The sequence below is a fragment of the Sceloporus occidentalis genome, unplaced genomic scaffold, assembly GCF_023333645.1.
Source record: "Sceloporus occidentalis isolate IW3139 unplaced genomic scaffold, rSceOcc1.0.p SCAF_6, whole genome shotgun sequence".
In the NCBI taxonomy this organism is placed as follows: domain Eukaryota; kingdom Metazoa; phylum Chordata; class Lepidosauria; order Squamata; family Phrynosomatidae; genus Sceloporus; species Sceloporus occidentalis.
In genome coordinates, this window is record NW_028316986.1 from 69,233,355 (window position 1) to 69,242,260 (window position 8,906).

The following is an 8,906-nucleotide window of genomic DNA, read 5'->3' on the forward strand; positions in this document are numbered from 1 at the left end:
AACGAAAGATTTTTTGGGTTACGAAAATCAGTTCGGCGTGTTTCGGCGTGAAATTCAAAGCGCGGCTAGCGGCTAGCGGCTTTCCAGCGGCTTTCCAGCGCCTTTTCGGGTTGCGAAATGTATCGGGTTACGAACGGCGCCGCGGAACGAATTAAATTCGTAACCCGAGGTAGCACTGTATATCCATCCATCCATCCATCCATCCATTCCCAAAGAGGATTAAATTCTGTAAGGTCTAAGGGGTCCTGAAAGAGTTCTCACAGTGGCGTTTATCACATGGAAGGAATTTCTCTTAATTTCGAATGAAAAGAAAGTGGGGCCAGAACGCATTCACGTGAATTTGCTAATTCAGTGAATTTACGTGATTTTGAATTGCGTTCAAACTGACATCCCATTGCCTGAAAATAGCTTGCCATTGCCCGAAATTTCATGTGATCACCACTCACGCAATAACCTGAAACCCCATGATTGCGTTTGGACTGACTTCACATTGCCCGAAATTGCATGTGGTAGTCTATCACGCAATGACGTTAAACCCCATGATTGCGTTTGGATTGTCATTGAATTATACTTCCAATTGCCCTTGTCTGATAACGTCCAATGTAAGATCTTAGGATAGTTCTGGCCTATCTAGATCATTAGGTATAATATTTATTTCTGTCTCTCTGCTTTGCTGTCAGGGTGGTTTACAAAGATAAAATACCATGAAATATAAAATACTGTGAAATGTGAAATTTGTATTTATTCACAGGGTTTTCTTAGGCAAGGAATACTCAGAGATAGTTTTTCCAGTTCCTTCCTCTGAAATACAGCTTACAGTACCTGGTATTCATTGGTTGTCTCCCATCCAAGTACTAACCAGGGCTGACCCTGCTTGCCTTCCAAAATCAGATGCGATCTGCTGCCTCTGGGGTATTTAAGCCATGAAATATGAACTAGTCAGTGGCTTCTGTTGATGTATCTGTTTTCATCAGCAAAACTGTGAGAAGGCAACCCTATCATGACTAGCTTACCCTGCACCCTAATTATCTTCTTTGGAAGGTTGCAGTAGGGAAAGGCAGATTTTCATTGTGCTAGCTGTGGTTTGCTAGTATCACATTGGTTTTTGGCCACTATTTTAAAAATATACAAGGAACTACAGGGAATAAATAAATCCAAAATAATTATATGTATTGACTCTTAGGAGACCTAATTCAGTATAATAATTCAGGGATTATTTCAAGTGGTGTTGAAGAGTCTGAGTTAGCTAAGAGAAGAGTGTGAGTGAGAGACATATTAGTTTTAAATGTACTATATTAAATTATTAACCTATTCTGTTAATAAAGTATTGTTTTTGTACCATACACTTTTGGCCTCTGGGACCACTAGATATATAAAGACTGGGTGGCAGTGGAGAAGAAAGAGAGTGGCTGTTGAGTGAGAATAGAAGCTGTATAATATCCTGTACAGGAACCTTGAGGACATCTAGTAGGTCTCCACAGTTGGTGGCCACAGCAGTGGGACAGAAGGCAGTCTTTCCATGGCTGGCTGAGCTGAGGATAAGGGAAAGCCCTTACATTTGATGATTGCAGTGAGATTTCTGGATGCCCTTATATTTGGTGGCAGTGGAGGTTTAGACAGAACCTTACATCTGATGGGAAAACTGGCAGAAAAAGAGGAGAAGCCTCACAATCCCTTCTACAGTCTTCTGACTAGCCATGCTGGTTCGAAGTTGTCATCCCAACTAAAAACTTTGCCAAGCTCTGAACACTACTCTGCCAGCAATAGAAAATAACTACAGTACATTACAAAGGAAAGTGCATATTTAAGCTCATTGACTTAAATGGGTCGAAGCATACTTCATTCTGGGCTGGATTGTGGCCACTAAATCCTTTGTTGCTGTTTTAAACTTGATCTTGTTTTCTCCTACTTTCTAGTTCTAATGAAAGAAAACCCAGTGTAACCTTAGATACCAAACTAGCAGGCTATTTGTGTAATGCTGCCCATGTTGTCTTTGAATTGATTCCAGGAAGTATTATCTCCTAGAATGGCAGTTCTGAGCATCCAGAGCTGGGCAGATTTATCTAGGTTATCTATCTGCCAGACGATAAAGTTCTTTTGACATTTCCTCTTGAGAAATACAATACTGTGCTTTGTTGAACTGTTGCTTTTGAAGGAGATGTCCACTTGCATTTGTCTTGCAGTGTAATTTTGTAAAAACATGTTTTCATAAAGTTAAGACAAATGGAACTGTTTCCGCAAGGGTGGGAAAACAACACCTGATAGATACTATTATTAAATATTTTATTAAATACTAAATACTAGTACTTAGCAGTTGATATTTTACCAAATATTGTAGATATTAATATAGTGGAACTGACTTATCCATGTGTACCATCTGAGCTGATGGAAGAATTTATTTGACATTGACCTGTGTGAATGATGGTTACAAATAAACAAATGTTTAAATAAAAATGTCAAGCTTTCCAGACATTTAAAAATATTGGGGATTTTTAAAAAAATTTGGCACACAGATTTTAAACTGTTTTATTTCCTGATAAGATCCAAAGCCCTATTTATAAATGATATTAGTTAATATCTGGGTCATTCTGTTCTCTAAAAAGCAATCTGGGAATCAGAAAAATCTGACCACATCATGGATTTTGAGGCTATACAAGAAACATGCAGTTATACTGAGCAGCAAGAGGCAGTTCTGGAATACCTGAGTTGACGAATTTACTGCATTTTCAAAAATATCCACTGAAGACAGCAAAGGAACTTCAGTTCCTTTTACAATTATGCGAAGAGGCTCCATAATTACAAGATACTCACACCACACCATTGGCTCTAATCTCAATATGGCATGCCTCCCTCAACCCAGACTTCTACATGTTGATGTCTCCACTGGGGAAGTATGCATAATATTATAGAATGATTTTTTCTCTTTTTTCCCAGGTTTTCACATGTCTGACACTGAACCAAACAAAATCAGTGGTCAAAGCCTAAGATGGCTATCCCAATGTACTTTTTACAATTATGGTGAAGGATGACATTCAGGTGAAGTATGTGCCTCTTGCTCGCACCCCACCTGAATGTCATCCTTCACCCTAACTTTAAAAAATACAGTGGGGTAGCCATCTCAGGCTTTCTCAAGAACAAAGAGTCTTCTTGTGGCATCTTCCAATAGATTTATTGTAGCTGAAGCTTTTATGGACCAAAGCCCACTCACGTGGCAATAAATCTATTATTCTCTAAGGTGCCCCAAATTGTAATTTTTAAAACAGAAAATGAGAGGGAGATTCTAGGAGACATAAAAGGAACCCAGTCATTCAGCATGACATATGGTTGCTTTCTATTTGGATCACATAGAACCTGTGAGGATTAAAAAAAAACAACCTTAGAAAAATTACTTTTGGAATTACAAACCTCAGAATTGGGGCATTGTGGGTCCCAAATTATAACATTTCCAAGTATTGCTAATAAGTGCATTTCCTAACAACCTTTCCCCATTGGTTTCTCAGGGGTTTTGTTATCTCTTCTCCTTTTTGATTGCAGAGCTTCTGCATCTGCATGCCAGTACAATAGTCTGAATGGGTAGGTGAATCAGGACCAAATGACACTAGACTCAATGAGAAATCAGTGGGTAAGGGCATCCAGCATTCTCTGTGGATAAAGTAACCCTCAGAGGATAGATAACATTAAAAAAAACAGTGATTGGCAAAGTTACATATTTGGACTACAGCTCCCAGAATCTCCTGTCACTTAACTCTTGGTAGTCAAAGTTTGTTTCTCAGTTAGCCTCTTCTTTTAGCTTTTCTAACGCTCTCAGAATGGACTTGTTCAACACCTGGACTTGCTCACAGTGTGAAAGAATCCTTTGCTCTTTGTCTAAAGGCCACTTCACATAGCAGACACAGTAGCACTTATAGGCTCCAGTTCTGCTGGAGAGCTGCCAAAGCCTGCTCAATGCATTTTGGTGCCTAAGGGAAAGAATGAGACAGTGACCTCTTCTGTTCAACATCCAAAATCCAACGAGACTGGGCAGGTGAATCTTTTTTGGGACAGTATCCCCCTCTCACATCTAAACATTCACAGACTAGGTCACATGGCAGTTTCTATGTCAGTAGGCCAGTGAATCCAGCAGCGGCTGGAGACTTCCAGGTCAGTGGGATGGTAAACCCATTCCAGGTGTTACTTCAAACCTTAAAGGAGCTGTTTAAGGTTCTGGACCTATTTTGGAGATAGGGTTCAAGATTTTGAAAAGCTCTTTTAAAGTTCAAATTAGAACACAGACATGGAAGCCACCAGCTGCCACTGCCCAGTGAGCAGGGCGGGCTGTACAGTATACAGTTCTTTCTTATAATACTTTATTGCCTCCTGCTAAATTCTGCCATGTGAGGTCACCATATTGCTTAAGGATAGGTTCAACCCTGTTGAGGTGAGACAGTTAATATGTACCATTCCCAGTCCCCTTTTAACAGTGGCTTCCGCCCCACTCAGATACTTATCTGTTGTTCAAAGCTTCTTTGGTGCAATCTGAAAGGATGAGGGGAAAGAAGGCACCAGGCAGGACAAACCAGTAACATGAAACATAGACTTGGAAATTTCACTTTTTTGGACAAAACCTTTCAAAACCCCTCAGACACCATGACCTTAGTAGTTATGACCATTCTTAGAAATCCACAGATTATACGATTATGCGAGTGACTATCCTATATCAACTTCTATTTAATCTAACGTTATGTATACTTAGCTAAGTAGCACAAGTGCTACTAAGAAACCCTGTTAGGGAATAGTGAAGATGTGCATTAAGACATCAACAAAAGTGTCAAATGTACATCAGTGCCCAATGTGCATCAGACTCATTGTGCATTGATCCCGTTATACATTGGTCCCATTGTGCAATGGTCATTTTGCTGCCTCTGCTACATAATAACATGATAGCAGCCTTCTACTGGATACAAATGTTATAAAACTGCCCGATTCTAGTTCCCACATACTTAAGAAGATGTAACTTTCATACAGGATTCTGGCTCATATGCTTAAAAGCATCCATAAACCGTGCTAAAAATAATACTTTGGATTCAGAATTTGGAAATGTTACTTGTTTTACAACTACTGGCCATGCTGGTTGGGGGATTATGTGAGTTCTAGTCCCCAAAAAGGAATTTTTTCAAGTTTTTCTTGAAAACCCGAGCACACCAGGCTCCTGGGGCAGTTTCCTAGCAGCCTCTGCAAGGTGTTATGACTGCATCGTGAAAAACAACATCATTAATGTCATTCAGGGAGACTCAAGCCATTTGTATCTCCTCTCAGGGAATCTGCATTCTTTGAGGAACTTTTTGAAAAGGCCTGTCATTTCTTTCAATGGCTTCTGAGAACAAAAATTCCCATAATAACTTAACTATACTGTACTCATTGACTACCATGCAAATGCCATTCCAAATAAATGGTTGCCTTTGCTGAAGAAGAGATCCCTTTGGTCTGTTCTGATATTTTACAGGGAATGTAATGATGGGAATATATAACAGGTGCCACAAGCAGCTGTTAGTGCATAACGAGTTGCCTTTTTTCAATTGGTTTTCTGTTAAGGGATCAAGAATAATCCCCCCCGCAAGTTTCACCATCAAATATTCAAGCAATGTTCCTTTCTTTGTTTCTAAAATTCAGCTCCCCCAAATGGAGACAACATGACATATTAATCACAAATCTTCTGCCAAAATTCATTATTTCAACCATCAGTGTTATGCATATGGTCTCTCTGTCTCTCTCTATTTATACCCTGTCTTTCCCACAAAACTAGATTTCAAGGTGGCTTTGTTGTTTGTTGTGCACCATCAAATTATTTCCAACTTATGGCAACCCTAAGAACCTATAATGGGGTTTTCTGGGGCTTCAAATGTGTGACTTGCCCAAGGCTTCCATGGCTCAGTGTGAAATCAAACCCCAATCTCCAGAGTCCAGATAATGTAAAGCAAACTGACAAATACAATTAAATTCAAATGAACATGCTGCAAAATGCTCTACCTCAGCCACAGGTGACATATCTTGAGACAGTAAATGTGAGGGTCCTTATGTACCTTGCTACCTGCCATTTTTGTTCTCTTCTGGCTAAGCACTATTATCTGTCATGTCCCTCTGAATCAAATTGGGAGTCAGAAATCTAATGTGGTAAAAGATCATGACAGCTAGAATACAGTTTGACTGAGACAGTACTTAGAAAAGTTATTTTTTCATACTTGTCCAAAAAAGTAAGTTTTCTGGGCTTAAGGTTAGGGACAGTGTATGCCTAGTGTTATAGTCTCTCTACACTTGTTCTTGTTGTGTTGTTGTTTCCAACTTATGGTGACCTTATCACTGGGTTCTCTTGGCATGTTTCTTCAGAGGGTGTTTGCCATTGCCATCTTCTGAGGCTGAGAGAGTGTGACTTACCCAAAGTCACCCTGTAGGTTTATTTGGCCAAGCCAGGATTCAAACCCTGGCCTCCAGAGCCATAGTCCAATGTTCAAACCACTATATCATGCTGGCACTACAATGAGATAAAGGATTTGGTAAAGGGATGGAGGTGAAACTGCCTGCTAGGTCTAATAGTGACCAGATGACTCTCACAGTTGTTTGGAATTTGTTTGGAATTTAAATGATGTCACACTGCACATTAGAACAACAATACAGTAGTTTGAACTGGATTTAGATAAATTTACTTCTAAATAGTGCAGCTCGGTAACAGTCCAAGTCAGTTCGCTGTCTGCGGCAATGAACAAGATGGTGACTTTTCCCATTCCATGTACAAAAGCCAGTTGGACTAGAATCTGGAATTTTCTTCAACATGAGTGATAGCCCAGTATCTGCCACTGCATCTGATGGCAACAGCTGAGCTACAGGGTAGATCATATGGTATTTGGCTCCTTTCCTTAATACCTTGCTGACACCTTACTATATCTTGTGCCTCAGGTGATCCTCTCACTTAGCCTAATAGCAGGGCAGCCTCTGGCCCAGCTAGAATCATATATATTCATCAACTCAATAAATATGAACTTTGTGCTATTCAAGTTATATATCTTTCATACAGAAAGTACCTTTGTAGCTTGGTTTATGTAACTATCACAAACTCATGGCTGCAAAGAAAGCACATGCCTCCATGCCAAAAATTTTATGTAACAGTTTTAAGGAGTGCAAGATGAAAATCACAATTAATGTAATTAAAGTTACAGGGAGCATTAGTTGGGCAAAACAAAATGACTCAGAAGTGTGAAAGGTGCCATGGCATTTTAAATAGCCAGAAGCAACCAATTATGCTTATATTCTATGCCAGAAAAATGTTGCCAGCGTTGATTCAGTAAGAGCAATTCTGCTTTTGGATAACAGCTGTCACTTCCTATAGCTATTACATCTGGGCTTTCTTTGGAGTTCTTCCATGTAGTTGTTGAGGCATAGTAGTGGTTGTTTAGGTGTAGTATTAGGGAAGTCATAAGCACACAAATAGGCTCCACAGTAACTAAGGCTATGTGGATGTATACTGCCTATACCTCAATCTGAACACCTGAAATTTGTAGCAGGATTTTCTTTCTTTGTGTTTCGTGTGTGGCTTTGTATTCATATATTCAAATACTAACCTAGTCAACCTGAATTTCTAGGCTATAACCATATGAAAAAAATTTAGGTCTGAATCTGACCGGCATTACTTTCTGGAGAGTCAGGACAAACAATATATTCACTGTCATTTAAAAAAAATGGAAATATACTGTTCTAGTCAGGATAGGAAGGATATACTGGACCTGTATGGGACAAAGAAAAATGAGTTTTTTGGTATGGTAAGAGATTTCTGTCATTTATGCCATTCTTCTTTATTTATTCAATTAATTTCTTTTCCACTTTTATCCCAGTAATGAGACTCAAGGCGGCTTACAGCATATTTAACATCAATACAATAAAAAAACTATATACATTCATTATAATAAATAAATGTATTAATAAATGTATAAACATAAGTTATTTTAAAAGCAATTAAACTTCAAGAAGTTAAAACAATAAAAATTAAAAACATTACAATTCATTAAAAGATTACATAAAAGCAGCACTGCACAGCATTAAAACCCTATCCCAGTCAGTTTCTAAAAGCCTGATGGCATAAAAATATTTTGACTTGCTGACCGAAGGAGAGCAAGGGCAGGGGCATCCTGGCCTCTCTAGTGAGCAGGTTCCAAGGTCTGGGAGCAGCCACTGAGAAGGTCCTCTCCCTTGTTCCCACCAAACAACTTGAGAAAGTGATGGCACGGAGAGAAAGACCATATGATCTCAGAGCTCTAATTGGGTCATTAAGGGAGATATGGCCCTTCAAATAACCTGGATCCGAGTGGTATAGGGCTTTATAGGTCAAAACTAGCACTTTGAATTGTGCACGGAAATGGGCCAGCAGCCAATGGAGTTGCTGCAGCAAGGGAGTTGTATGCTTCTGAAGCCAACCTCAGTTAACTACCTGGCTGCAGCTCTTTGGGCAAATTGAAGTTTCTGAGCACTTTTCAAAGGCAACCCCATGTACAGCAATCCAAATGGGACCTAGGCATGCACCACTGTAGCTGAATGCGTGCAGCTTACACACTAGTTTAACTGTGCAACAGCACTCCTGATCACTGCTGAAACATGGGCCTCCAGGCTCAGAGCTCTATCCAGTAATACCCCCAAACTGTGAGCTTGTGTTTTTATGGGGAGTGTAACCCCATTTAACACAGGCTGAATCTCTATTCCCAGATCTGTCCTTCAACTGACCAGGAGCAGCTCTGTCTTGCCTGGATTAAGTTAAGTTTGATAACCCTCATTCAGCCCATTATAGCTGCCAGGCAGTGGTTAGCACAGAGAGAGTTTCCTTAGAATTAGGTAGAAAGGAATAATAGAGCTGAGTATCATCAATATCTGCAATAAAGGTAACT